A 22,596-nucleotide genomic window follows, 5' to 3' on the forward strand; every position below is an offset into this window, starting at 1 on the left:
ATCGCCCTGATCAATGGAGCCAGGGCACTGGGCAGTGCATCACGGCTATTCTGTAACAGAGCGGGTCAATAGATAGCACTGAGCAGTGTTATATATAACACATAATAGAAAGCACACTTGCAAAACTCATTCCAGATGTGAAAAAAAATGTAAAATGTTAATCTGTACACAGAAGTGTTGTTCGGGTTTGTTTTTTTTTTTCTTCTTTTGAATAACACTCTAAGAACCGATACGCTTCCAGTGGAAAAATATGTCACCAGCCACTGCTAATCAGCGGGTTTAGACATACATTTGATGTCGAGAGCCAGGGCTATGGCTGGTGCCCAGGCTGGTGCTGCCTGAGCTGCAGCAGCTCATGGGGTCGGTACTGGGTGGACATCGTCCCCCAACGGGGTTTCACAGGAAGGATGGGGTGAGATGCAGAGCACATTCAAATGACGAGCAGCTGACTCATCCTCAGAGATGCAGGTGTTTTTAGAAACAGCTCCTGATCGCGGAAATCCGGTTTGAGCATTTCTGCTCCTGCTTTGTTCACTGAGCAGGGCAGAGCTGGGGCCACAGGACTGGGACATAGAATCATAGAATCATAGAATCATAGAATTGTTGAGGTTGGAAGGGACCTTTAAGATCATCGAGTCCAACCTTTAGCCTACCCTGACAAGAGCCACTTCTAAACCATGTCCCTCAGTGCCCCATCTACCCTTTTTTTAAACACCTCCAGGGATGGTGAATCCACCACCTCCCTGGGCAGCCTATTCCAATGTTTAATAACCCTTTCAGTGAAAAAATGTCTCCTAATATCTAATCTAAACCTCCCCTGACGTAACTTGAACCCGTTTCCCCTTGTCCTATCACTTGTCACCAGGGAGAAGAGGTCAGCCCCCATCTCTCTACAACCTCCTTTCAGGTAGTTGTAGAGGGTGATAAGGTCTCCCCTCAGCCTCCTCTTCTCCAGGCTAAACAAGACATCTCCCAGGGGCTCTGCCTGCACGCCTAGATGGGTGAGGAGCACGAAGGCATCCTACCTGCCTTCCCTTGTCCTGGTAGCTCCTGATGCTGAGCACCTGTGTGTCTGGTGAGGACTCACTGGTGCCCCTCACTACAACAAAGACACTGAGGTGCTGGAGCATGTCCACAGAAGGGCAACGGAGCTGGTGAGGGGTCTGGAGCACAAGTCACATAAGGAGCAGCTGAGGGGGTTGGGGTTGTTCAGCCTGGAGAAAAGGAGGCTGAGGGGAGACCTTGTCGCTCTCTACAACTACCTGAAAGGAGGGTGTAGAGAGGTGGGGTTCAGTCTCTTCTCCCAGGTAACAGGCGATAGGACAAGAAGAAACCGCATCAAGTTGTGCCAGGGGAGGTTTAGTTTGGATATTAGGAAACATTTCTACACTGAAAGTGTTATTAAGCATTGGAACAGGCTGCCCAGGGAAGTGGTTGAGTCACCATCCCTGGAGGTATTTAAAAGACGGGTAGACATAGTGCTTAGAGATATGCTTTAGTGATGGGTTTTGTCAGTGTTAGGTTGATGGTTGAAACTGAAAGGTCCCTTCCAACCTAGGTGATTCCATGACTAGAGGTAAGACTAGCCCCAGTCGGGGCTGAAGCAGGGAAAACTGCCTCCAGGACACATAGCCTGTGCTCTTATATTGCCGTTCATCTTCTGTGTAATGCCAGGATTTTGCATCGCCTGTATTGAGAACACTTTGGCTATTGGTGCAGCAAAACCAGCTCCTCCTGCATCAGGACACCTCACAACAAAATAAATATGGACATCGTGTAACCTCTGCACAGGAGGAACCTGGAATAAATGCCTTGACTTGAGCCTGTCTTTGTACAAGACTTCTCTGCCTTTTAAGAGCCAGGGAAAGATGTTCTTTTCTGGAAGAAAACACTCCAGCTCTTTAACACCGTGCAGAATCGATGCGGAAGAGTTAAGGATGGGAAGCGACCAGCGAACAGCCTGATGCAACGTCTGCAAACTCAGCAGCTGGATCCGATACCCCCGAGCCCTGCGCTCCCAGGATTCGATACCCATTTTGGAGCAGCCTTCTGCCACGTACGCGATCAGCTGTGCCTGCGAGAGGCGACCGAGGAAGCGACGACACAGCCCAGCACCTTTACATTTACTGATTCCCCCCAGAATTGCCATCAGCACTCCCAGAGCATTTCAGAAAGCATCTTCCACGCTACAACACAAAGGCAAAGCAGGCTGGGTGCTTCCCTCCAGCTCTCCCTGGTCTGGGCAAGGCGCAAGTCTCCTTGCCCCCCATCCCCACCACCTCCTGCAGCACAAGCCCAGGGGGCACCTTCGATGGCTGTATCACCACCCCCAACAGGGCTGTAAAGCATCCCAGGGCGCCCAGACCACTTCAGAAAGTGCTTTTTTTTGGAGTGTTTTGGTCTTTCCAGTTCAGAATTGCAGAAGGCAGTGGAAGTTACCTTCCAAATTGGTTTTCCAGCATGCTTCCACACTGGGTGTGTGTACAAAGCAAGCACTGTATCTGATTACATGTCCCCTAAATCGTCCGTGTCCCCTTGAGTGCCCCATTTCACAGGGAAATGAGAGTGTCTGGTGTTGCACAAGCACACACGTGGCAACCACGTGTTGAGATGATGGCCATCTTCACCAAACCCTAGCTGGGGATAACTGGGAGAGATACCATCTGTGCAGAGCGAGGACAAAACTGATTTTTAAAGGTGGAAAGAGCTCAACCATGCTCCCCTTTCTAGGGCAGGCACTGAGTTTCAGATTTGCTGCTGACTTTCCAAGCTGCTCACTGCTTTGCAGCAGCTTTCCAACCCCTGGCTTGTCCTGCGTAAACCCTGGGTGAAAGCAGCGGGGTCGGGCCACGGCTGCTCCGCTACCCGCAAAGCACTTCCCAGCGCGAAATCTTTCAGCTCAGATGGACGGGACGCCCAACAAGCGCCTGCAGCGTGTGTGGTACGGCTGCAGCCACGTTGGATCCCACGCGGTCAGGAAACCCAAACAAGGGTGGATTTATTTTGGTTGGGAGATCTGGGAACTTCTAAGAAGGGGAAAAAAAGTAATCTAAACACAGAGCCTGAGCCTTGCGGGTTGGCAAGCCCCACAGCCATTGTCAAAATGTTACATGTTACACGTGGAAGTGTGCGCACAAAGGATTTCTGTAGCCAAAATGGGAATATCAACCTCTTTTTGGTTTGCAGCTTTCCAGGAGATTTTCAGTGGACCCTTTCACAGGGAATAAGGTTAAGTGAATACAGTAAAAAAGGGTCAACTTGCCTCCTTTTCTTCTGTCCTCAAGGACTTTTCCCGAAGATTACTACACTAGGCCACACCACATCCCACCGGTGCAGCGAGAGGGTGAAAAGGGCATTTTCCTACCCGCAAGTGATCTTTTCTTGAGGGTGGGACACAGCAACTGTTTAACACCCCACGAAAGCCTCACACAGCAGCTCAGGCCAAGAGCAGAAGGACGGCGTATCTGCTAGGAAAGGAGCCAGAAGGGGTTGTAAGCAAGAACATCGTTAACTGCACTGGAAATCAGATGGTCCCTGCTCCTCTGGTCTCCTTTGCATTTTAAGGCTGGGCAAGTCCCATCCCACCCCATGGAGACGCACCCAGTGTATCTGGCACCACGCATTGGGCCACAGAGAAGTGTAACAGAACCACAAAGCAGGGACTCACTATGAGGTGGAGGTACACCAGGCTCTTCTGCTTCTTTTGACAGGCAGCCTACTGCAGCCAGACATAGACAAGGAACAAACCTCCAGGCTCCCATCAACCCGCAAGTAGGTGGAGCGCAAAGGTGACTTGGAGCAGAGGGAGGCAGGATCAAACCCTACGTGTCTGCGATTCATCAACATGAAAGTTCCCCGAGAAGCTCGGAGCTGATCAAACATCTGGCCAGGGCATCTTCTCAGTGTCAGATCAGAGAGAAAAGCAGTCAAAGTCATTTTTGGTCCTTGATAGGATTAATCTCCAGAGCAGAAAACAGGGGCTCCAACTCATTGTGCAGCCTTGGGAAACTGGGGCTTTTTAGCAAATGGCACATACTGAGATTTCCAGGAGGGCTGGGGATGAAGCTGTTAAAAGTCTGGGAGAAGAAGAGATATCAGGGGATGTTGTCAGCTGCAGTGGTTCCCAAGGCCATGCTGGGCAATCCGCTGCTGGCTTAGGGAACTGTATGGCCTGGGAGAGGTTGGGACTAACTGGGATTTGGAGCTGGAGGAGGCTTGCAAGTAATTCAACCACAGCTTAACCTTGTCAGACCTTGCTGCCTGCTGGGCTGCCGTGCTCTGCCTGCACTGGGGCTGCAGGGAAATCCGCACCTCCTGCTGCTGGAAGGAGCAAGCCAGTAAGGATGACTGGAGACTGGCATTGCCGAGTGACCTTGGGATCCACCCGTGCAAGCACACCCCATCCAATGATGAAGCTTGGTGACCCCGGGACATCGCCTGCTCTTACAGTTCCCCCCACAGCACTGCTTCCCCCCAGCTCCCCAAGAGATGGGGCATTTGTGGGATGGCTCCCAGCTAGGAGGAGATTTTGGGTGCAGCTCAGAAGCACAGGAACACTGACTGCCTCAATTGAATCTAGAGTGTTTTGAATGAAAGACACCCAAGGTCCCTGAGAGCTGAGCATGACCGTGGCTCCATCCCTGACAGCAGCCTTTGCTCGTCCCAGCGATCCGGCCGCTCCTGCTGAGCTCACGAGAAGTGGGTCACACCGGGCCTTACTGCACCTTCAGGGGACTAAGCCCTGGCCCCACATTTGGCTGGTGTTGGATCAACACGCTCCTTTTAGACCTTCCCTGTGCGTCTCACCCTTCTTGCAGTGCATGACCCTTCCTTCTCCTTCACAGTCCTGCCAGACTGGGACTTCAGTCACTCCCCAGACCCTTTCAAATTCTCCCTAATACATCTTTTTCTCCCTCGTCCATACCACGCCGTTTTACTTTGCCTTTGCTGTCTGTTAAGCTGCATTCAAACCTTCTGCTGTTATTCACGCAGCAAGCAATGGTATCAACAAAGGGGATATGTATGACTGTAATTACCTGTGACATGTAGGACTAGACTCTGTGACTTGGGAATTCTTTCCCAGTCTTATGTCCCTACTAACAACACCCAACGCACTATCCAAAGCTCTTGACTCGGCTAAACAATTTCACATGATCTCTATGGAAGATGCTCTCTGCGCCAAGTGACGCTGCATTGCTGTATGGCCCCAAGTGACCCCATGCTGTGACCACAGGTATCGTCAAATATTGGCTCACATTTTTAATACAATAACCAGTTCAGACGCATGGCAATGGGACCACCAGAAACCATCTACCAGGAGAAATGGGTAGCTTGCTCCAATGGGTTGCGAGTGGCTCACTACTGTATAGCAGTGGCTCAAATAATGGCAGAGATCTCATATTTCTAGCCTGGGTGTTTAAAGCAAAAATTGACCTAAGAATGAAATTTTACATGTGCACAAATCCACATGCTCTGCCCCACTGGTGCATTTAACCCCACTGTGGGAACTGATTTGGATGGGGCCACTCACAGCGTGAGTGACCAATGCCAACTCCTTCAGCCTGTTTGGTCCCCAGAGAGACACGACCTTAGCAGCAGTGCGAGGTGCTGCTGAGTGGAAGACCCTTCAAAATATCCCCTCTCATCACAAGAAGCAATATATCCTTAGCTCCCCACGGCTTCTGCACAGTGTACCCCAGCGGCACACCCCACGAGCCGCTCTCCCTCCTGCAGCACGTGGCACGTCCCTGCCTGACACTGGTACTTAAAACCACCTTAAAAATATTACTATTTGGAAGAGAACAAGCTACTGGCAACTGGAAGGTCAAGACAAGCAGCTCTGAGCCCCCAAGCTGAGCTGGTGCACCATCGCCCGGCCAGGGTTAGCATCACGGGTTCAAGTTAATGTGCAATGCAGGCAGCAGCCCTCCTGCCGGGCCCTCTGCCATCACCGCAAGGAGAAAGGGGATCAATCTGAGAGTTTTAGCTCCATTAAGATCTCTCCGGTACCTGGCAGGCAATTCTAGGCAGGCAAAATGGCACAGACACCCACGCCGGTACATCCCCCTCCATGCATCATGATGCTCATCAGACCCCGGGGGACAATCTAGAGGGAGCTGAGTCCAAGACACCCCGATATCCAGCTGGCACTGGGCAGAGCTGGGATTCAGCCTCTCTCGATACCCGAGGGTACCGGGAAAGCCCAGTTCAGCCGTGCCCATGGAGTGCGGTGCGCAGGCACAGGCACCACACCCCCTTCCCGGCAGAAAGGGCGAGCGGTGCTGGGGTTTTTGTTCAGGACAATGTTTTAAAATCCCAAACCGAACCAACAAGCTGGGAGTTCAGCTTTCCCTGTGACCTGACTTGCCTGGGAGAGGAGATTTGCTAGCTTGCTCCCGCATCTGTGTGTGTTGTATTGCTAAACCGCTGCCAGGGCTATTATTAGAAACAATTGTCTCTCCTGGAAATTTTATATAGAGGCTTGAAACAACTTTTCTCGTGCCCTCCCCAGCAGCGAGTGGGCTAACAATGCGGCCAAGAAACCCTCCTTATGCGAAGCATGTCTGCAAGGCATGCAGATACACCCAGACAGGCACAGTTTGGAAATACAGCTATTTATTTGCCTTTTCTAACCCTGGATCTGTAGCAACTTTTCTACCCCTGATTTAGGAAAAGGTGCTTAGGGGAAAGGGAAAACAGGCCAGGGGCTTTACCCTTTGCGAAGCCCCCAGCTCTGCATTAAACTTGCTGCAGCCATTTGGAAAGGGAAGGAGCAGTCCATCTTAGCAGTCAGTGGGGACAGGCATCCAGATTGCCGGGGTTGGGGGGGTGAGGGGGGGGGAAGAGAAATCACAGCACCAGCTTCCCTCCTCCACACCCTCTCCTTCCCTGCAAAAAAAACCCCAGCCGCCGATCTCGTCTCCCTTACTCGCCCACCAAATTCAGGATTTGGGTGTGTGTTTGTTTTTTTTTTTTTCTTGTAAAGGCTAGAAAAAGCAGATGCTGCCCACATTTCTCTCTGTTAGAGCTAAATGGAGGGAGGGGGGCGTGGAGCCCAGACTGCGGCTGGGCTTTCCCCGCGGGGGCCGGGGCTGGAAGGGGAGCCCCGGCCCTCCTCGCCTCCCCTCGGCAGACAAAAGACCCCCGTTACCTTTTCCCGCTCCCTCGGCGGCTCCGGCGGCCCCTCAGCTCCGAGCCCGGGACGAGAGCATCCCCGCTGCACCAGCGTCGCCAGGCCGCGGCTCTACCGCACCGCATCCATCGCCCGCCTCCCGGCGCCGGGATGCGCGGAGCCGGCGCGGCCCTTCCCTCCGCTCCCGGCGGGCTCCCCGGGCGCTCCTAGGGCGGCCCCATGCTCCCTGCCGGCGTGCCGTAACCCTCCTTTTCCCCTTTCTTCTTCTTCTCCTTCTTTTTTCTTCCCCTTTCCCCGCCTGCCGGCCCCCGGCGCCCGGCTCCTTGCGCGGCCGCCGCCGCGCTGCGAGGCTGCGAGGTTGGAGCCGGGGAGGGAGGAGGAGGAGGAGGAGGAGGAGGAGGGGGAGGAAGGAGGAGGAAGGAGGGAGGAGGGCAGCGAGCAGCAGTTGGCGCTGGGTCATGTGAAACAGATGAACCCGGTTGGGGCCTGCCAACATCTGGGCTCCCCCTCGCCTCTGGGAGGAGAATGAGGGATGGAAGGACGGAGGGAGGAAGGGTGCGGGGATGGGGCCATTCACACACACACACACACACACACACACCCCGACCCACGCGTGCACACCTTGGAATGATAACGGAGAGGGGCGAGAGCAGCGGGGGTGCTTGCTCCCAGTGCTCACACAGCCCCGGCAGGGAGGAAGAGGAGGGCAGCGAGGGCCCCGGGCACTCACGGGGACAGGCAGTCAGAGCAGCTCCTGCCAGGCTGCAGCCCTGGTGCTGGGGGGCACCTTCGCTTCTCCTAGTGATTTTCTCCCCTCCTGGGGGAGGAATTTTCCTCCCAGCACCCAGCTGGAGAAGGGTGCATCTTGTGATGGTGTAAAAGTGCACCCACCAGCAGGGGATGCTGCCCAGGAATAAAGCATCTTTACAGACTGCACTAGTGGTAGCCCTCGTACAAGAGTATTACTATTAAATAATTAGATCAGTCAAGAAGGACAATGTGTATGAGTCTCCCAAAAGTGCTGATGTTTTGGTTTAAACAGGCGCAGTGCGAAGCACCCACACTACAACGCCTGCGGTTAGAGCTCTGACTTACTGCCGCTGCTTTGCCTCCCCATCAGGATTTTCTTTCTGGGACTGGGATTATTGACCACCAGGAAAAACCCTGAGGTTGCCGTTGTGCCACGTGCTGGCACAGGCTGGCCAGGAAGAGATCTAATTTGGGAGGGGAAGTGCGGAGGTGAGCTCTTTCCTTCATTTGTTTTCAGTTGGCATTTATGCCACCACGAGTCTGCTCATGGCGAGGATGGAGCTGGGGCTTACATGGGATATAGGAAATTTCCTCTTTGCCCTGTAGGAAGATGACAAAGTCGCTCTCCCAGCATGGTGGTGGTGAACGAGCTGGATGTCTGATTTTATCTGGGAGTGTTTCCGGGTTTGATCTGCTGTCAGACTGAAAGCAAAGACCATGGAGATACCATAAGCCTTGATGTCCTCTCCTCCGCAACAGGCTTGGGGGGGCCACTGGTCTGCAAAGCACTTTTGGGTGCAATAGGCAAAAACTAGAGCACAAGCACAGTTACCTCTCACGCCTGTAAGGGCACAGATACTATAAAAATGGAGCTGCTTATGCAGCCACTGGCAGGCTCACCCATCCAGCTCGCCCCACCCAAGGAGCTGGCTTTGATTAAGGGGATAAATATAGAGGCAGTTCTGGGCTCTGGCTGCTGAGGGTTAAGAGCAAGTGGCTGAGGAACAGGTTGCCCAGAGAAGCTGTGGCTGCCCCATCCCTGGAGATGTCCAAGGGCAGCCTGGATGGGGCTTTGAGCAACCTGGTCTAGTGGGAGGTGTCCTTGCCCATGGCAGGGGGGTTGGAACAAGGTCTTTAAGGTCCCTTCTGACCCAAACCATTCTATGACTCTATGAGGTGGCCCAACTCTGCTCAGAAGGCGATCCTAAGGTCAGGACACAGTGGCAAGAGACAGCAAAGGTACCCATCTCTGCCCCAGGTAAAGCAGAGGGACCATGGCTGCATTGCAAGGGTAAAGATTGGGGTTTTCTGTGTTCATCTAATCCATGTCTAGATCCAGCTGCTGAAGTACCCCTGAGGGGTAAAACCACCAAAACACAAACTTCAAAACCTCCTGGAATGTTAAACCCATAATTTCAGAGAAGGGTGAAACTTCAAGTTGCTTCCTAAATTCTTTTTTGCTCTTTTCCTTCAGAAATATATCACAATATATCTCAAGCGGGTTCTGTCATCTTCAGTAATGGTGGTGAAGAGGAGCACGTAAGCCTGAACCTGTGGTTCAGCCCTGCTCCTGAACCCTGCTCAGAACTAGCAATGAAAAAATCACCTTCCCAGGCTGACTTTCACTAAAACAGTAGGTGAAGCTGCTTCAAAGGTGCACTCACCATGCAGGTGCCTGCTTGTCCTTGTTGTGCTATAAGAATATGCCAAGACAACGGACTTTGCCCTTGGGGTAGGCTGATCCTTCAACTGGCAAAGCCTCAAGGCGATTTCCCCGCCCATCGCTGTATGGCCCATGTTGCCCTTCGAGGTAACTCATCCTCTCCTGGCAGGATCTGCCTCCAAGCCCAGAGCAGAGCCAGGGTGTGGTGCAGCATTATTCAGCTGGTGATAAAAGAGCTTGCCTGGTGGAAGTCTCTAATTGGAAAGTAATTTGTTTCGTGCATGGCAGCAAAACCTGGAAAGTAAGGATCGCTCTGCCCAGAATTGCAATTTTCAGCTTTCAGTGCAGGTGTGGGGAGTTTCATTAGACTTAGCTTGAAATTACAGGCTCCCAGCAACACTCCAGTCTCTTCCTTTGTCACAGAGCCTGGATAAACAGACATGGATTTTGGACTAGACTGGAGGCAGCAAGAAAGCACCCTTTCTCACGCTGCATGTTATGGTGGGGTTGTCTACCAGAGGTGCCCAAAGAGCACCCCATCACTGTGTGATCCTAATGGTGTCCTCCAGCATCTTTGGGGCATCAGTTGGTTTATGTCATGGGGAAGGACCCGAGTCACAGACCAATTGACTGACAGCTGTCATGTCATGGAAACTGTCTGGGGTAGAAATGTATGGGAAGCTTCCTGGGTGCAATGGCTCAGCGCCTCTGCAGCCTTTGAGCTCCACCATGCAGAAAGAGAGGCTGCGTCATCATACTTGTGAAACCACGAGCTGCACCCTCCTCAGATCCCTTGTAAGGACGTGACCCAGCACCACATGTACAACAACCCCCAAAAGAAATGGCGGTATGGTTTGGTACAAATGCTTAACAATTTCTGCAATGATGGGAGATATTCCCGCTACATATCCTTAATCCTCTAATTCGAGATGCAACACTTGCAATAAAAATAAAGATAACATCCTCTTGGCACCTGATGGAGCTAACGAAGAACTTAGAAACGGGGACTGTTTCTTATAACATGGAAAGACAGTGGAGCATTGTCCCTGCCAAGAGTTGATCATGAAAGCTCAACCAGAAAGGGCTGTTTTCCCCAAGAACTAGATAAGGAATTTGCTCCAGATCTTCTCACTGGTTCATTGCACACCTCCTTCCTTGAAAAACCCTGGCCAGATCTGGGCCGATTCCCTGGTAGCAGGGTGGTACCCTCAGCTACACGCACAGTGGGGTGGAAGAGAGGGTCTGCAGAGGGTATAGACCAACCTTTGCAGAACCTTTAATTTGCGGTCTACAAATAGAGAGGAACAGAAGCTCTCAGAGTGACTGAAGACCTTAACAACAAGAAAACCTATCCGGGGTAGAAAAGTGAGAAATGCTGTCTGTAGTAAAGCTTCCAAGGGGATAATCATACTTTTGTGATCCTTATCCTTCCTTCCAGCCTTGCCCACTGTAGGTAAATCGGTGAGCTGGGGCGGCAGAGGATGTTAAAGAGCCTCCTGGATGAAGAGTAACTGTTGTCTGCAGTTACGTGGCATCGCTTGCAAAGCTCTGCAGCCGCAGCTAATCAAGCCCCACAGCACTCCTGTGATGTCGGGGAGAGCTGCCAGCCTCGTTTCACAGATGGACAAACACACATGAGTGCAGAATGGCACTCAGGGCTGGTCGATGTGTGGGAAATCAAGCTAATAACCTGGGGGTCAGCACCCTGTGGGGGAGGTACACACTGCTGGGCACACAGCCTGGTGTGTCCATACCTGGGACAGCTTTGGATGGCTGCTTAGATGCTGGTAGACATGAGGCCACCAAGACTGGGACCACTAACCTAAGGAAGATACCAAAGCCTGATGGAACATCGTAATGCACGCAGGGCTCACGGCTGGCTCGGTGAAACTGCTGCCGAAGCCCCCACTAGCTCCATTGAAGCCTGCAGAAGGATGGCTGCGTTGCAATGCAGAGCGAATGCCTTGTGACACCCAGAGTCAGGTCTCCCCTTCTTCCTCTCCCAGATGTACATTCTGCAATTCAGATTTCCTCAACAGCATCCTTCTAGGAAAAAAACCCCACCATTCACCTCGTGTGCATTCCTCTCTAAAATTCCTAGTTATAATTCAGCAGCAGTAGCAAAAGTTCTTTTCTTCAAGGAGCTTCTGTAATTTCACAAGGTCTCTGGAGTTGTCAGTACCCAAACAATACGTCCCAGTAAGAAGCATTTAGTCCGGAGGCAGCAGAGCTGCTGCCATTGCAATGATTAGAAGCAGGCGATAGCTGCGTCTCTTCCAAGCTGGTTCATATGATGGCAAGTCCCAAAAAGAGAACAATAACCCAAATATTTAACTTTGACATACACAGAGGGCAGCCTCCATCAACCACGTGCCTCTGCGCCAAAATAACAACGTACTGATTCCTTTTTATCTATTGCTGATAAGAAAGCAAGGAAGAAACACTGTGGCCTTGTGCTGGAGAACTATTGTTGACAATTCACTTCCACTCTCATTAGCAAAGATTAAAGTATCAAAATACTTTACAGGGAATTTGGTAGTAGGTCTGTGGGTGCCATCAAAATGTGTGAGCTGTTACATGAACATTTCTAGTATTTTCGGAAAAGCTTAATGAATATTGTCTATCCCAGAACTGCATTAATTAGCACTAACGGGTTGGAGGAGATGTCATGTCATGAAGTAATATTCACACTTACACAGTGATTTGCATCCATAAGCGGTTCAGTGCCTCACAGAAGTCAGTGTCATTCCCCCGTATGGTACATCTGAAACCCATGGAAGGTGAGGGAAATGCTTTCAAGGAATAATTAGGATTTGCTGAAGGTATCTAACTGCCTACCTTCCTGTGCGAGTCGTTTAAGGGCCTAAATCCCATTGATTCCAAAACTCTTAACTCAAAATATTTGAGTAGCAATAAAAGATTAAAAATCCCCAAAACTTAAAAAGCAACATGGACCTAAGCAACTTGGGAACCCAAATCCATTTTCAGAGATGATATAATCTGTTAGGCACATGAATCTCACTGTAAATCAATGGAGCTGACTTATTCTAACCATAACAAGGGTCACCCAGCCCTAGGAAATGAAGTGTCTGGTTAGCCTATAGGTGAATTCATGTGATTCATCTGAAATTCATGGTATAAACACTGTCTTGTCTGCTCATGATCTCTGATGTCGGTTGGCTGGAGAAGAAGCAACCGTCCTCACCTCTGTTCAGCTGATACATTCTGTACCCTCCATGCAACAAATATGCCTCAATGCTGGGAAGTAGAAAAGGGACTGGCACGACCCAACTGGTCACCCAAGCCACCAGGTTGGCCTCACCCGCTTCCATGGACCAGAACCAGCAAGAGAGAGACAGAGGGCTGCAGGTACCACTACCAAACGTGTCCCCATCACCTCATTTTCCCTCTATAACAGGCTGGGATAAATTGTGTCCTTGAGCTAATTCATGCTGAGAACTTTGGAAACCAGGTGGAAACCACAGGGATCTCCTTCAGAAATGTAAAATGCAATTACTCAGGAGCAGGACCTGACTCATATAACTGGATCCAGACCTGCAAACAATTTAGGGGATAGAGCACATGCAATACCAACTGCCAGGGTGCAGCACATTTCAAACTGGGAAGATCTCCAAGCTTGCTCAGTGAACCACAAGATGTTTTTAGTTAAGCCTTACACAGAAACGCTTCACTTCTGAGATGAACCGTGGGTGTTATTTCCCATGCCATGCTTTCATTAATTTCCAGGACAATCCCTTAAGTAATTGGGACACAAAAGAAGGGGGGGGAAGGGAGAAGCAGGACTTTAGCTTTGGACAAAATAAGCCTCCAGGGCGTCTGATTAATTTTCACATAGACTCTACTTAAAGGATCTCTGAGAGCCAAAGAGGGTAGTAAGCAGACCTCGACATTCCCAAAGAGCTGGTGCAATAAATCCTCCCTTCATTAGGCGAAGAAAGTGCATGCCGGCAGGATTATTATGCAGGCAAACGAAGCTCAGTCTTTGCGCAACAGCTGAAACGGATGGTAGGGACAAGCCAACTCCATCTGGTTGGTGCTATGACCTGTGGGCTGGCAAATCCTGCCTGCTGCCTCCAGCTCCAGCCTGGGGCTGGTATGGAAAGGGACAGGACTCACATGTAAGTCGTCCGTGTCCCAGTTATCTCCGGTAATCCCGGCATCCAAGAGGCCAAACAAAGCGAACAGCTGAAGTGTGCATAAGGGAATAAAGATGAGCTGGGTGTGCCACCAGCCCTCCCTGGGTGACCCATGCCTTGATGGATTGATGCCAGGGAAAGGGGCCATTCTTGCAGTCCCCCCCTTTTCATTCGCCTGGGGCTGGGAGCAAAGGGAAGAGAGAAGGAAATCTCGATGGAAAGTGCTGGGAGCCAACCCTGTCCTTGCAGGAGGAATAGGAGGATTGAGGTGTTCCCCTCTCTGCTGGAGGTCAGGTCCTCACCAATCCCTTCTACCCTCCCATAGGGCGGAGGAGACACATGGGACCCTGCTGCCCTTTTCTTCAAATCTGAGCAAAGCTCTGCCTCAGGAACTTCTTCCTATTCCCAGAATATTGCTGTTTCCACCTGAATTGGCCTGAAAGCAGAACAATGCAGGAAGGAGCCGACATGACGGGGGTGTCTTCCACCCGTAAAATGGGATGGGTGGTGGTGGGAGACGGGGAGGCCTTTCCCTGGGGGAGGGGAGGAGTGGGAGCTGGTGGAGGAAACGGGTGGTGGAGGCATGGAGGGAAACCAGAAAACACTCATGCTGTTCGTGGAGGGAGCTGTTTGGCCAGGGGAGACCTGGTGAGGTATTTGCAGATTGCCGACGTGACCACAGTGCAGACAGAAATAAAATGCAACTAGTCAGAGGAAATCCCATTCCTACAAAGGCAAGTGGACCAACATCATCAACGCAAGGGAACTGCTGAGTAAATAGCAAGTGATTAAATGGCAAGAATCCGAGGACAAGGCTGAAGAAAGGCGAGATTATTCTCCCCACCCTGTCCTCAGATGTTGCAGTTGACTGGCACTGATGAAAGCCACCCAAAAGCCTTCCTGGATGGCAAAAGGCAGCACAGGTAATTGTGAAGAACATCAGATGAGCCAGCTGAGAGATCCGAGGCGAGAAACGTGCCTTCCTGTTAAGCAAAATCTACACGTACCTCTTGCACGGAGCTACATAATGAAGTACTTTCTTTTGTATATAACAATAAAACAAACTAATTCTCATTTGTTTGTCTTTTTATATTGAAGTAGTCTTTGTACTTTGCATGATGTCAGATACGAAAAATTTTTGTGTAGTTTTACACTGCCTTCTACTGAGGATTGCAAAACTTACACCGGTTGGAAAAGCTTTCTATTGCAAAGGCTGCCACGTTTTGCAGAAAATCCAGAGAATGTTCCAAAATGGCATCGAAATAATTATTAACAGCTTTTGCTAAATAAATTTTACAAAATCAAAAGCCAGTTAGACAATGCTTTCAATACATCACTGCAACATTAGAAAAAGGGCTCATGAGCTACTGAAGTGACACAGCCAAACGACAATTTTAGCAACTGAAAAAAAAGTGCTGTTAGCTTGCTTTCTAATTTCTGTTACTTCTCGGTCATACTTTTCTATTTCTTAAAATGTTTTTCTCTCCTCTGTTGCTTGCCCACAAAACAAAATCAGGGAAAACTCCTGGCTGTAGTAGGAAATAGCCGATAGTTCTAGCCAAAGCTCTTGTAGGTGTTAGTAGGGGATAGCCTAATTTCGGATGCAGGTGTTGTTTTTAAGGTAGCCTTTTCCTCTTACTGAAAGTTTTCACTATCTCTGTGAGGCGGGACCATTACCCAAGTTGAACAGATGGGAAAATGGAGTCACAGAGAGATCAGTTTTCCTGGGTAAGATCCCGTACCAAATTGGAGAGAGACCTGGGAATAAACGGTAAACCTTGTGACACCAAAGCCTTTGTGCTAACTCGAGACCCCTCTTCTTCCCCCAGCTAATGAATCGGTGATTAACAAAGGCTGCTCCCTTTCTGACAGTTTAATCGGCGATTTCTACTTTACACTTTGGTTCGCTTTGGCTTTTTTAATCTTTATGAGGCAATCCTTGCAAAGAGAGGAAGCAAACGGAAAATAAATCTCGGAGCAAGTAAGCCCTCATGTCATAAAAGCACAATGAACAGATCTTATTTGCCAGAAAATATTTATCTGACCAATAATGTTTACATTTAGGCCCAGTCAATTGCTTTAATAACAAACACCCAAATTACACTTAATATGAAAACATTTTAAATGGTCTCAGCATCTTCTAAATAAACGTAGCACTAGTCGTAATGGTGCTCTGCTAGAGCCAAAGGCTCAGTGTTACTTGATTTATTGTTTAGCTTGAGCCTAATTGCTGCGTATCTGAACGTCTCTGGGAGCAAGGGCTTCTATCGCTCGTCTGAACACAATTTCCTTTTCATTACTGAGGCACGCCAGGAATAAAACCCAGCTCTCCTGATACCCTGTCCAGCGCGGCCACCGCAAGACTATTAACCCTCAGCTAAGGAGACTGAAGTGCTTGATTAATTCACTCCATAAAGGCTGCTCATTTCCCCTCTGCACGTGGTGGTGGCCTGGTTTCCGAGCACCCCGTGGTCTGCACGGTTTGCTCCAAGCAATGTCCCTGCGAAAGTTAGCTGTGTCTGCACGGGGCCACACGGAGCCAGAGCCACTAGAGACCAGCCTTGAAAAGGGCAGGAGATCCTGGAAGTGGCCCACTGATGGGACTTAGCAGTCCTTGATGGCTTCTACTTGGGAGGGATGAGTCTGTGATATCGATGTCTGTTTTGAGGAATCTTTATGTCTTTCACCTAGTGGCTATAACAGGCCTTGCCGACACATGTGAGGCTGTAGGATAAGTGGCATTGATACTTCTCCCCTCAAAAAAAGAGATGAGAAGTTCAAATCCATACATCCTGAGGGAGGTCTCAAATGACAGAACCCCTGAACGGAAAGCGTGAACATTTTCCCTATTAGCTGTGGCTTCAAAAATGCTTCCCTTGCTCGCCTTCTTATCCCCTGCTTCATTTTTGCGGGAAAAGATGGAGGAAAGAATGCCTTCAGGCACCCTGCTGATTTCTAAAAAGTCAGCATTAAACATCCAATCCCCACTTTTGGTATATCTCTAACCTGTCCGACATGACCTCAGAGCTAGGATTTTTAGGCAAGAGGTACGGCCTTGTGCCATAACACCTTTTCCCCATGATCATCTTGACTCCTGAAAGTGAGAGGCAGGAGAAATTTTGTCTCTAAAGACTGATCAACCACATCAACTGCTCAATTACTGGCAAAACCAGTACTTGTTGGCTATTATAATCTTAGTTTCTGCAGCTCCACGGTGTCTTTGCAGTCTTTGGGCAACAGAAAAATAGGTGCCTGTTTTTAGGATGGGGAAGGATGTGTTTATGGTTGGGTCTGTTCTCTCCCACCCATTTCTCAGTGACATTTTGCCTCACACTATCCCTCTCTCCTCACCTATAACCCATGTTTGATCATAACACGCTTTCCTCTCTCCTGGGAGGACTGTGAAGTGTAACTCGTTAAACCCTAAGTGGTCAATATAGACTTAAGACATAACACAAAAGTCGACTTTTGGTAAGGTGATACTTTTTACAATGACTCCTTGGGCTTGTTTTATTTAAAAAAGGGGAAGAAATTATATTCAGTTTAGCTATAGCAGCATATGCCACTGGTCGGATAGGATACACGGCAATTAAGCTGTACAACAAACTGACTAATGTTTGGCTTTTGGCTTTGTGGGAGCACTGTGATGGTGACTGCAATCTTTGTTTATAAGATTTTGAGTACATTGAAAACATTTTCAGATTAAGTGTGTTGGAAGGGTTGTTATTAAAGCAATTGAACAGGCTTAAATACAATCATGGTTGGTCAAATGCATATTTTCAGGCAAAACAAGAGTTTCTGCGGCAGTTCTCATGGGAGGCTGCATGGGAGAAGGAGAGGAAATTAAACCCAAATGCCCCATGGTCCCTGATGTTTGCAATACCACTACTTAGCTGCAGGATGCAACCAAATTGCACCTCCAAAATGGGGAAAAACACCTGTGAGGAGTCGACTGCATTCATACATTATCCTTTGAGCATTCAAGCTGCAATGAGGGAAACTAATGATAATGATAAAAGGATGCCCTGTGCCTTGTCTGCAGATTGCTTGGGAGCCACCACCATGGATGGGGAGCACATCCTCCCTGACATCCCACCATGCTGGGGGTGGTGGGACTGTGCTGCTCTCCGTGGACCATGATGTGGATGCACCCATATGATGGGCGCATGGGTGGAGCGAGGATTGCACATCCCCAGCGGGTTCAGATCATCTTAGAGGGGCAGTGACATTATTTCCCCACTGCACCTCAGGCTCCTTGTTTACAACAGTGCTAATTATCCCATGCCTCCGGCTTGCAGACAGATGCTTCTCCCCCTCCTCCTCATTCCAGAGGTGGCTGCCTTTCCGTATTGACAGTGACCTTATCATCCGAGAGCATAAGGTTGCCAAATCTCATGACAGATGACGTTTTTCTGAAAACCTGGTCTTCTGGGTCGGTTCCAGAAGGTGAAGGAGAAGACAGCCCAACTCTAAGCATTTTATTAATTCCGTTATTTTGAGGCAGTCTTAGTATTTTTGAGCCTTAGCAATTTTAAAAATGGAGCATGCTTTGCTGGTTAGAGTCAAAGCAATAGTCTAATATATTGATTTAAACATTTTACTCCCTGGTGATGAACATCTGCATATGCAAGACTCTGTCCTAGTCCATTTTATAATGCCAGTAACCATTTTTCATATAGTTTCACTGGTCCTTGTTTCACGAAGGACCACTGTGCTTGAAGGGTTCAAAGAGCTCAGCTGCCAGCTTCATGTGAAGTAAGGACTGAAATAAATGGGAAATAAATGAGAGGAAAATGGACAAAGCCAATAGATAAAGGGTCACAGTGGCAACTCTTTGCAGGAGGAAAAAAAAATAATTAATGCTCTTTCTCCATGATTTGCTTGGAAACACAGACTGAAAAGCTGATGTGGGTGGTCTTGTTTTGAAGGAGTGTAAAGGAACGATGTTGGCTTTCTGCGGAGGGTCTTGGAGAAAGAGGCACAAGTTTTTCCTGTCCCAAGCAGGAGAAGGGAGTCAAGTGCGGGAAATAGTGCTGGGTGGCAGAGAGATGGGCAGAAAAACGGGAAACATGATACCTGTAAAACTGATTATAGAAATCGTCAATGCTGACATCAATCAAGAGGCCGAGTGGTCAGTGGGGGCTGGTAGCGGGTTTTGTGTCGCTGATGACAGGACACGCTGGCTGCATGTCCCAGCGCCTGGGCTGGGATAACCCTTCTGCCAGGGCAGAGCAGCTCAGCCTCACTTGCCAACCCAAGCGAATTGAACTGGGAAAACACATTCATTAACAAAATGCTACTGCCATTGTCACTCTGAATAGTAATTGATAATGGCAAAGCTCCCAACACCTCCCAGTGCCCTGTTTGTAGACAGGTCTTCCCCTATTTTGTATTCACTGTTTTCCTCCTTTTTCCTTTTTATGGTTATTATTATTATTACTGGAATTATTGCTGTGCAAACAGAGTGTCTTTCTATGTGAAACGATGAAGTTACAGTTTCACTCCTAGATGGCAGTATAAATTATTACATAGGCTACCCTATAATCTTTGGTCATGTTGTACGGCAAGGTAATTGATTCCCGAGTCACTAAAGCTAACTAACATGACTGTAAATCTAATGCTCGAGCAGCGTTTGCTATTAAAAAGTCAACATCTACAATAGTTGCTACGCTGCAATTACTGGGAAAATGCTGATTTGCTCTAGACTTGGAGCAGGGAGTAATTGTAGCCTCTCTTGAGACCTTGAGTGTGATAATGGGTGGTGAATGGTGGGTTTTTCCAGTGGTGATCACGTAGATTGTCTTCTCCGCAGACTTATTCCCAGAGGCCTTATAGCATCACCACTCCTGCAGCCGCCAGCGCTGGGCTCAGTACTTCCACCTGCCTGTGGCCAAAATAAATAAAACCTCTAGGAAGAGCACACAGACTCAGATTTTGAGCTGGTGCAGACCTTCAATCAATTCTGAGGATCGTGCCAATACATCCCACAGAAACCTGCCCCTCTCTGTTTCTACTTCCAAAGTCAAGCAAGAAAACCTATGACCTCTGAATTCAGACCTCTCTGTTAGAGCCTACCTAGAAATATGAAGGTTTTTCAAGTTGTGTCACTAGATTTTTAATTTTCAAGGACTATATGTTGGATATTTGTGAACCATGCTCTAGGCTTTGATGCTTCATAGCTTTCGAGCAACTGGGGCAGCATGCAGCAGCCACCGCTTTGCTCTTCAACCCCGCGGGAGAAGCTTTGGAGATCAGGACATGGATGATGTCTGGCCTGCTGGCTTTGCATGGCACCACGTCCATGGGAAAAAGGAGAAGGCTACAAGGTTTCCCCCAAGAAGAAGGATGGCAAATCTCAAGGTTTCAGATAGTTCTTTCAGCTAAAATTCACACAGCAGGCCAGGACTGGGGAGTGGAGACCCTATAACAGGCTGTTCTGCTCCTCTCAGGGAAGGAAAACATGACCCTTGAGAGGAGCTGATTTCAATAGCAGCTTTCCAAATACTTTATGTAGGGCTGCGTGAAATATCTGGAGGGAAATCTGGAAGTCCTCCCCTCTCAAGGCTTTCACTAGAAGTTCTTTTTCCTGCTGGTTTCCCCTTGCAGAGAAACAAGCAAGCCCAAGCAAATAAACAAGGCAATCCATAGGAAATACCCCATTTCCCTCCCATCCTTTTATTCCCTCAAAACAAAATCCTTAAACTGCTGGATGGCTGAAGACGGCTTGCTGCTTGTGACAAACAGAAACGAGAAGCTGCCGCTGGCTTTGATGCAAAATAAGCTTTTTTTCTTTCCCCACCCCCACCCCAGACTAGTGAAGACAACTGATTCCTGCATTACCAAGTGACTGGGGACAAAATCACATAAATTGGGGTGCAGAATTGTAAATGTAATATTTATACACTCCCTGGCAGAAGAATTGAATACTACTAATAATAAATTACTGTTATTAATAATAATAATAACACCAACTACTTAGAAAAAATGTTTCATTTGACCCTACAGTTGAATGAGTGTGAATACTAATGAGTGAATACTAATGAGTGTGCGAGTTAAACACCAGCATCCTCCTCGCCGTTAGTGCCATGTGGGCTGAGCTCGTTGTGCATGCCATTCCGGCCGGGGACGGACACCGGCAGGGGTGCAGGATCCGTGGGCAGCTGCCTGCAGGCTGCCTGCACTGCAGGGGGGGGACGGACACCTCCCCTCCTTGCAGCACTCGCCCCCCAAACTGCGACAACGGAGGGAGGACGCTTCAAATTGACCCCAATGAGCAGAAGTAGCAAAACAGTTCAGAGGAAAGGAAGAGAAAGAAGGGGGGGAAAAAAACACCCCAAAAGAAAGCCAGATGTAAGGAATACTTTTTTAAATGAGTCCATGTGTTTATATTGCAGTTGAGCATCACTTTACTTGTGCGGCCGTTCATACATCCTCGTGCTAATGAGGTAACGAGTAACTAGGTGCCTGTATACTACAAGATGCTTTATTTCCACTGAACAACCCAAACCCTCTAAAAATAAGGTTTGAAACCCAAAACCAAACAGCTGGAGTACTTTGGGAATAGCGGTAAGAGAAGGACAGCGAGCACTGGGTTCAGCCCTGTCCCCTCGGCAGCTGGCTGGGGTTTTGCAAAGCACCTTTTCTCGGCTTTCCTGCGCCCACGGACCGACACTTGAGCCTGCGTTTGCTCTGCTCCCGCCGGGCGAGTGCCAGAGGAGCAGGAAGAGGCCCCTGCCCTGCCTCCAGCCTGGGAAACAAAAGAAAAAAGGAGTTTGCATTTACCCCCGATCATCCTGCAATTGTCTGGGCCAGCACCGAGCACCATGACCTGCCCTCTGACCATGCTGCCCTGCCACACCAACCAAAAATACCCCCACAACCAAGATTCACGGCAGAATCGGTGCTCGGCTGGTGCACACAGCATGAACGATGGGCTGGGTGCTTACGGCGGGACTGAAATGTTAAATACTTCCAGTGTGCTCATTTATTTATGACTTCTTCAGCCTACAGTAACTACAAGCAATAATTGGATTGCGCTCGGCATAGCCAAATTGATTTGCTACTTAATAATAAAACCTAGTCCTCTGTTGATAATGGCATCCCTAGAAACGAGGAGGTCGGGTGAAAAATGCATTCAAGGCGCAATGCTGACTCCGAAAGCTCACGTGGCTCTTGGTGCAGAGCAGGACCTTTGCCAGATGCAAATTTTGTCCTGGCGACTCTTAAAACATGCTCTTTGTGGCCTTCTGCGCCTTCGACAGAATATTTACCAACTTTGGCAGGGCTGTTATTTAGCGTTTTGACAAAGGGCAGCGAACACGGCGTATTTTTCCATAGTTTTCTGAAGGTCGTGGCTAACCCCCAGTGCAATCTGCAGTGGCCTCTGCTTGCCTCCGAGTGAAAAGTGGCATTTAGACTTAATTACAGAGCAGCACCGGGGAGCAGGACTACCCAAACCACCTTCTTCATCTGAAGCCAGCAGAACCTAAAGTGGCATAAATACCACAAACCTAGCCCTGACTGCGCAGCCCTCTGCGGATGGGTGTTCATGCAGATGGGGATGTTTCTCCAGCGCTGCTCCTTGCTCCTCACCAGCAGCTCAGGCAATGGGATGGGAGCAGGTGGCTTGTGCTCTGCTGCTCCCTTCTTCAACCAAACCCCTTGGCTCTACTGGCAGCAGCTTAAGGACCAGAATTGTGGCTACAGCATTTCTAAGATGTGTTTAAGAACGCCAGCTCACTCCAGAGGTGTAAGGCCAAGTTGGATGGTGCCTTGAGCAACCTGGTCTAGTGGGAGGTGACCCTGCCCATGGCAGGGGGGTTGGAACCAGATGATCTTTAAGGTCCCTTCCAACCCAAACCATTCTATGATTCTATGATTCTCCCTGGGTTTTG

At 49.2% G+C, this 22,596-nt stretch overlaps 1 protein-coding gene across 5 annotated transcripts in view; it reads right to left on the reverse strand.

Annotated features, from left to right (window-relative positions):
* FRMD4A (FERM domain containing 4A) overlaps positions 1 to 22,596 on the reverse strand; it is a 391,047-nt gene that overhangs the window by 148,346 nt on the left and 220,105 nt on the right. The window contains exon 1 of one of the 5 annotated variants that reach the window (XM_074573325.1): positions 7,151 to 7,276. The exons of the other annotated variants lie outside the window; for them this stretch is intronic. The gene's annotated coding sequence lies outside the window, so the exon portion shown is untranslated. Of the gene's footprint in view, positions 1 to 7,150; positions 7,277 to 22,596 lie in introns of those variants that run through there. 5 annotated transcript variants of the gene reach the window in all.

The sequence above is a fragment of the Larus michahellis genome, chromosome 1 (genome assembly GCF_964199755.1).
Source record: "Larus michahellis chromosome 1, bLarMic1.1, whole genome shotgun sequence".
In the NCBI taxonomy this organism is placed as follows: Eukaryota; Metazoa; Chordata; class Aves; order Charadriiformes; family Laridae; genus Larus; species Larus michahellis.